The sequence below is a fragment of the Pavona decussata genome, unplaced genomic scaffold, assembly GCF_977016875.1.
Source record: "Pavona decussata unplaced genomic scaffold, jaPavDecu1.1 SCAFFOLD_240, whole genome shotgun sequence".
NCBI lineage: Eukaryota > Metazoa > Cnidaria > Anthozoa > Scleractinia > Agariciidae > Pavona > Pavona decussata.
The window spans coordinates 410,720-418,896 of NW_028145645.1; positions in this window are offsets into that span (position 1 = coordinate 410,720).

Here is an 8,177-nt window from a genome sequence, read left to right on the forward strand (position 1 = left end):
CACCGATCTGAAGGAGAATGTGATTTTATTAATTAAGGCAGCAACTCATAGGTGTATCCTATTTGCTGAGACAGTGGATAAAGTTACCTGCCAGTTGAATCTGCAAACAAATTATGCTACGGTTGGTTAATCAAGCTTATACTTTTCTTTCTATAATTTTCTGCAGAACTGAACCAAGCCATTTTCCAGGAACTGCAGAAGCGAACGATCTATCACAAAAGGTTGACCATGATATGATTTATTATCTTATAATAAATTAAGGTTTTTCTACAATGTATTACCAGTATTTTGAGCTCAATCAGGTCAAGGATTCATCATTTCCCTGCAGAACAGCAGCTCATATTTTGCCAGTTATTGAAATCTAGCATTTATGCGTGGTTCAATTCTACCTGTTACCATCCCCCCCCCGGGCACACCCCCGGGAAAACTCGGCCCGTCTGGCCCGGGGGTCGGGAATTTCCTCAAGCGGTCTTGCTCGGGGGTAGGGGGCGGGGCAAATCGAAATAACTACTCACCCAAGGACTTATGGGGTGATAATGGCGGCTAACTACGCGGAAAAGGCCACGTTTTTCGCTGGCAAGTCCATTGAGTACGTTAGCGAATAGCTGAACCAGAGTAATCTGTCGAAGCTGGAAGCTCTGTTTGAATTTAAGTGTTATTGGTAATTTGTTGCAGTTTATAAAATGAAAATACATTTTATTTTATCGATCTGATGGAGGCGATGTGATTTATATTTTCATTCATTACTTTAAAAGCTTATCCCAGAGCTTGATTTGACGTAAGTATCCGAATTTAGTAGCTTTATTTCGTATATTCAAGGCTGTTTCATTTTTATACTTTTATCTTAAAGGCTAGGTATACGTTTTGGGTAAATGTTTCGGTTCCCAGATTTGTTCTCAAATTTTTCAGTTGGTTTTCTGCATGCAATGCGTACGCGTCGCTTCGAATTCAACTCGAATCTGCGGCAATCAGCTTTGACTTCTTTAAATATGTATACGCGTTCGTTCTAAAAGTTTAGGATTTTTAGGTTCCTGGTTTTGTTTAAATAAAGAAATAAATCATCAAAACGAAGCAGTTTATTTTTAGTCCATGTCATGAGTCCCGGGGGTGGGGAATTGTCTCTTTCTGTGTGCCCGGGGGTGGGGAATAGGACGTCAAGTACACAAATGCCCGGGGGTGTGCCCGGGGGGGAGATGGTAACAGGTAGAATTGAACCACGCATTAATACCACATCATGATCAGTGCAATTGAAATTATCAAGCTCAATTTAGCATCACTGAGTGCTGAATATAATTCAACACTCCACGCTCCTACCCCATCCTCACTGCCCCTTAAAAAATACAATCATTTCCTGTTTTCTACAATGTAAATTGCATTCAAGTATTTCATCAGGATAATTTGATTGCAGTACAGTTGCAGGGAATCAATAGTTTTCAATTGCATTCCATTTCAGAACAAAAACATGAAGATAATGGACCATATACTGCTTGTTCCCAACTGTCTCCATTGTCTGTAGAGGAGTGAGGTGGGTTTCATTTTCTGGAAACGTAATAAGCTATTTCTTGTTGACAAAGCATTTTGTTCAAAAATTAAATATGCAACAAAGTTTCTTACATGACAGCCAGTCTCTGTGTCAAAATAGGGCTTATTTGAGGCAATTTGGATTTGAAGGCAAAAAAGGCAGCCATTTACACCTTAAATTGATTGCCAAAAAAACCCTTCTTGAAAATATTCTATTTTGTGTCATTTCATTTTTTAATGTTGATCATACATCCTCTTGGGGTTGTCTGGTCAATTATACATGGATAATTTTGAAAGAATATTTAAGATGGTCGTAGTGGAAAGATAGGTTGCTACCTTTTTTTTAATTTCAGTCTCCCTAAATTATAAGGAGATTAAGGTCTACCATTTTGTGCTGGCTGGTGTGGATATATTGTATTTTCTGTGAGAGGTACCACCAGGGGACATCTGCTAGTTTGGTGGTTTCTCAGAATTTCTCAAATCAATCAAGGTTTTAGAGAGTGCATGCAGTCTTGAATAAACATCTTTTATAGTATACATGTACTCATGTCAGTTGACATGTTTTCATCATAAGAATAAAAAAAAATTGTACAATTTTTTTTTCAAGGTACCAACCAGTGAACTGTTAAAGAACAAAGAATGGCGAGATGCTGTGGCAATCAGAGCATTCTATACATCAGAGACACAAATAAAGTAACTTTCTTTTTCGTTTTCATATAATTATGATACATTGTGGCATAATATGGAACTTCTGTAAAGCTAGTGATTCTAGATGCTAATTAGATGCTAAAGTGAGGGAACAGCAATTTGTAGATGCTTTTAAGAAGTTGATTAGGAAACAAAATCTAGCCCACTTATTTCTATCAATGACTGCAAAAATTGTGTACTGTGCAATCCTTAGAATTTGTTTTGATTGAGTATGTTTATATTTTGTCAGCTCTTTTTATGACATAGGTTTTATGCACATTTTTATTTTTTATATTCTTACTAGATAGGAAACCGCTATATTATATTGACACAGAAATAAAGTTTTATTATTATTGTTATTATTATCATCATCATCATCATCATCATCATCATCATCATCATCATCATTATTATTATCATTATTATTATTATTATTATTATTATTATTACATGTACATACAAGTTTGAATATGTGGATATCAGATTACAATTATATACGTGTAGGATGAGGGAAGGATGTTCCCTTTAATGAGCCACACATACATGTAAGTTAATATATTTATTATCACCATGACAAATTACAAAAGTACCTGTGATGGCCTCATCTTCTAAACTTCTGATGCCCCTAAAACGTTTCCTGATTTTCCTGGCAATCACTTTTTAAAATAGATTGTTCACAGTCCCCCTATTTTTCCGTGGAATTCTGAAGACTTGTACGATTCAATGGAGCTGCCGCCATCTTGGTTTGTAAAAGCTAGCGCGATCTTGGGAGAGTGTCAAAACTACCGAGGGGAGGGTAGCGGAGTTGGGAGGCGGCGGGAAAAATACCCCTCCCTCACCCAGCTAGCCACCCACTCCGGCTTCCCTCGGTAGTCTAGACACTCTCCCCAGATCACGCTCGCTTTTAAATTCCAAGATGACGGCAGTTCCATCGAAGGGTACCAGTCTTGAGAATCCCACGGAAAAATAGGGGGACCGTGAACAGTTTATTTTTAAAAGTGTTGGTACAACAGTTGCACACACCCCTGTATATCCTGTGCAATAAAATTATTATTTTGAATGCACATTGTAAGTAACCCTAAAACTTCTATTTTGAGGGTGACTAGAGGTCTCCAAACACCCTGCTTCCAGTCACCCTTGTTTTCAGCGGACACCCTGTATTAAGCGGACAGTAGCAAGGGTCCCAAGCCGGTGTCCGCTAAATACAGGTTTGACTGTATTGTGCTAACCACTACCTTTAACACAATATAAGTCTTCTCTTACAGTTTCCTCTTTTTGTTGTTTTTTTTTTCTCTTGCTCTTTCCCAAAAGTCCTTCTTCACAGTATTCTTGTTAAAAAAACAGTGAAATTTTTATATTACAGAAAAAGGTCATTATTCTGGTTTCTTTTCACTCATGAAGGTTGTACAGTGGAGTTAACTGGAACTCAAGAATTCCACTGTCTGTTCCACCTCCACCCACCACCGTTGAGTTACAGGCTGACATGGTGTCATTCAGATTTGCTACAAAAAGATATGACCCAGGGCTGATCTTTGGCAGGTACAGTGATATGCTTGTTTAAAAAGAAATGCTACTATCTTTTTAATACAAATCTTTATTTACTACAGCAAGTGTTGGTTAGAAATAGAAAATTTGAGTGTAATAATAAATTAACAACAAGAATGAACACTAGTATGTACGGAGATTCATTGCCCAGGAATTATTTTCTAGACACACTATTTAATCATTTAAATTGTTTGATTAATTACAATAATGTAATTATATTCAATAGTTATAATAAGAAGAACAGCAAAAGCTGAGTACAGATTGATTTGTATTACTGTCTACACTCACCATTACACATGACACATAAAAACAGAAGGATACAATACGCAGATTACAACACGTACGGGATACACTAACAAATCAGACCGTATACTTTTGACGCATAGTGTAGAGGAACCTGGTTATGTTAAAATAGTAATATTAAAAAAGCATACTGGACGTCCTTTTTAATTTTGCTGGCATGCAATTTCTTGGTAGTGAAGAGAAGGGGTTTTCATGTGAGCAGGAAATTTGGGATATTAAACAAGCTCAAGTGGTGGGGGGAGAATTGGAGTGAGGCAATTCTTGTCCCTGTTGAGGCTTGTTTGGTGCTTTTAAAGCTTCTTTTTTAATTGGCCTGTTGTCCTTTTGATCTTGAGATCAAAAATGGGAGTGACAAGTCAACTAGCAGTCTAAAGTTAGCAAGTCAGATCTTCTGACCACCTGGTCAGGAAGTTAAACCCTACCTGCCCCAGATTTTACAGTTGAATACCTTAACAGTTCACATGTATTTACATGTATCTGATTCCTTGTGTTGAATGATGTTTTGTGTGTCAGGGTAACATCTTTCACTTATTGGGGCTATGTTAACAGTTTTTACTCAGGATACAGCCATCCTTAGGGCCTACTAGTATCAATACTAGGATCTCAGCTGCAGTAATACTTACTAGATTAAAATCCTTTTCTGGACTCATGAGGCACAATATTGTACATGTAATATAGCAACCAAAAACAAGGAGCTGACATCTAGTAATAACACCCCCAGCCCCAACTTAATTTTTTTTTCTGAGTAACTAACTTACCAAACACTATCATGTACTAAAATACACCGTGAACGGAAAGTTTGTTGGTGAAGTGTGACACTTGAAGATGTTATCTGATTGAATTGATATAAAAATAAATATCAAAGTGTCAGTAACGGTTTAAAAAGTACAGACATTTCGGGTATATAACCCTTGTTCAGTGTGGAAGAAAACCGTTTATTTCTACACTGAAGAAGGGTTATATACCCGAAATGTCTGTGCTTTTTAACCCCTGAAGTTTTTACTAAGTTTTGCTAAAAGTTGACATGGACAGAGAAAATGGCCAATAAAAGCTTAAGTATTCATCCAAACCACACATAACCATATATTGCTAGAAAGTAGATGAGATGAGCATTTTGAAAATGTAAACATTATGTTGTTAATTATTAACTAGTCTGGTTAGTCATTCAAAATGTCCGCCAAAAAGAAAAAATATCACATTTGCTGTCATGGGTCCAAGTTTATCACCATCCATGCAAGCTACTGATGTTCAACTATCAGTATATCACTTGAATACTATATAAGCTACAACAATCAGCAATCGTTTTCATTCTTGGATCACACTTCACCTGAAAACAGCTCGTCAAAAAATATAGTCGGACTGATATCGACCTCAAAGGCATGAGTCGGTCCATGGTTGGGGCCTGAAAATTGTGGTTAGTCCGTATTGTATAAAAAATCCAAACCGCTCTGATTCAGGTTTAGAGTCTTCCCTTCATTTCTACAGTGTTGTTGCCGAGCTGGTTTCCATCTCGATGTTTGTCCATCACGATTTGCACGTGCATGAGATATTGCTCTCTTGATGCTTCGACAATATTCACATTTTCGGTCTCTTCTGGGGAAGAATAATCGGCGGTTTTGTACTCGAAACTGTACTCCTATGAAACATTGCTAATGTTGGGTCTTTCCATCACAATTCGATGAATTTCCTCCATGTCTAAGTAGAGGGATGCCATTTTTAAATCACCAGATGGCATCTGTAAACAATGCTTCGAAAAAAATTGAAAATTTCCCCCTGAAAACTAGAGAAATCTAGCTAAAATAGACGCCATTTTGAATCACGTTATTTCTTGCAATAGTAGAGCAGGCCTGGGGCCTAGAAAGTGCCTTTGGCCTTTTTTTTTAGAGCAAAATCATTCTCGTCCCCAGAGCCGCCTGGTCCTCTTAGCCGCTGGAGGCTGAGCACGAGGACCAAGTGGCTCTGGGGACACAGGATTACAGAAGTCCTAGATTCTAGGACTTCCGGTATTCATGTATGAAGTCTTGAAATGCCGTTAAATTTAGGAGAATAACATGGCGGCTGTCAGAGGCGATAAGTTTATTGAGATACTGGCAAATGTTCTGCGTCTTCTTATTTTGGAATCGATTTTTCTTCGTGAGCAGTTTAATTTGGAAACGCAATTATTGTCGAAAAAAGGAGGGATATGTAAGGTGTCTTTGCCTTCGGCAAATCCTTGATATTCCAGCTTTTGTCCTTTGTTTTGACTCATGGCTGGAGGTCAGTGACTCCATCATCGCCGTTGAATGTGCTGATGCTAAATCAGATATCAAACTTGACAGCATGGAACTACCATCTGCAATGATTCTTTGAGGCGAATTGTTAGACTTCTCTGTATCCCAGATGGAAGGAATATTTTAAGTTAGTGGAAAAAAATTAGAAAGGTTTTGGACAGCGTTGAGATTAGTGAAAAGATCAAAGCAGCTGTATTTGATGAGGCACATCTCATTGCAGAATGGCAACAAGTTTTATTCTAATTCTTTTCACAATAAACACATAGATGCTCTACAACTATATACTTTGTGATCAGTCTAAATCACACTGTACAAACCTGTGAGGGTTAATCTGTCGTTATATTAAAGTTGTACAATGTTATGCAAATCATTAATGGGAAAATGACCACACCACGTTCTCATTTTTTGGATGGAACTGGTGTTTCGCGGACTCAATTTATAATACAGATGGACCATCTGGTGGCTCATTCAATAATTATTCGCTTCTACTTTTGTTTCACCTATTTTAAAATCACTGGTGATCCTTGCAATCTGATTGGCTCTCAACAGTGTGATTTATTCAAAAATAGCACTATTTTTTGTCTCCAAATCGCATCCCTTTAGCCCATGAAAGTAAAATGAAATAATAATAACCGCTTAAAAATGGGTTTCTAGAAGCAGATCAATAAATATTGATATTGACAAAAAGAAATGTGATTTCAAAATGGGTGTAATAAATTACTAAATATTGAACTTTGCACTCGCCTCAGTTCTATTAACCATTATGCTTTTAATAATTTTAATGCATGAATGCCATTAGAAGGATAATCTGTTCCCATACTGTTATACACAGATGACAGATTTTCAGACAAACTAGAAACACTTGTCAGTTTAAGTTGTTCCTCCTAGACAAGAAGTCCATCTTTAGTATTTATACCTGCAAATTAACTACCATACAGATTCATCAGGTTGGTTTATCCATCTCTCCTATAAATTCACCCATTTTGACTTCAGCACACATTCACTCATTCACCTATTATATTAAGCATTGACATTTGTGTGTTTAATCATGTTATGTGTCTGTAGCCTTCAAGAGACATATTTTGAGTTCATTGGGTGCAATGAGTGTTTCAAATATTAAGTAAATTAAAAAGAAGTTGTTCTAAAAAAGACCAAATGTTGAATGCAGTTTCTATTATGATATAAAATACAATTTTAAGGAATTTTCATATTTTCAGTGACACTCGTTTTATGTCGCAAAGATAATTCTAGCAGGTATTAGGTTTGAAGGAATGACAGTGTCCATGTAAACTATTTGTGTTGCCCTCTTCCACTTTCAAGTAGGTAATTTCTCAAATTCTGCCACCACTCCTTCCTACCCCCCCCCCCCCCCAAAAAAAAAAACAAAAAACAAAAAAAACAATCCGAAAATGGATGCCGCAGAACAACTGCATATTAAACATTGTTCATAATTAATAATATTCATAGGGAAATAATTATTTTTAGACCTGTTTCTAGCTATGCTAAGTGCCATGTTTCCAAATGTACCTATAGTTGCACTTACAGTAAACAGCAACAGAGAAAACAAGAGATATAATTTCAAATTCCTTACAGGGAGTGGATCCTGTCATCATATCATTGAAGTGAACTTAAACAGAAAGAACATATTTTACACTGCTGCTGGATGCCAACATACATGAAATAGAGGCCCTCTTGCTGTCTTTTTACATCGCAAAGCAAAAGGCGCTCAGAGAGATGTCCCTTACTGTACTTTATTCCAAGTTAGAAATTTGTGGGGAATGCTCCAGCCATTTGTGATCGCTACTTGGGCGAAAAGCAGTTTGCATCGATAGGCTCGGAAAATTCAACCAT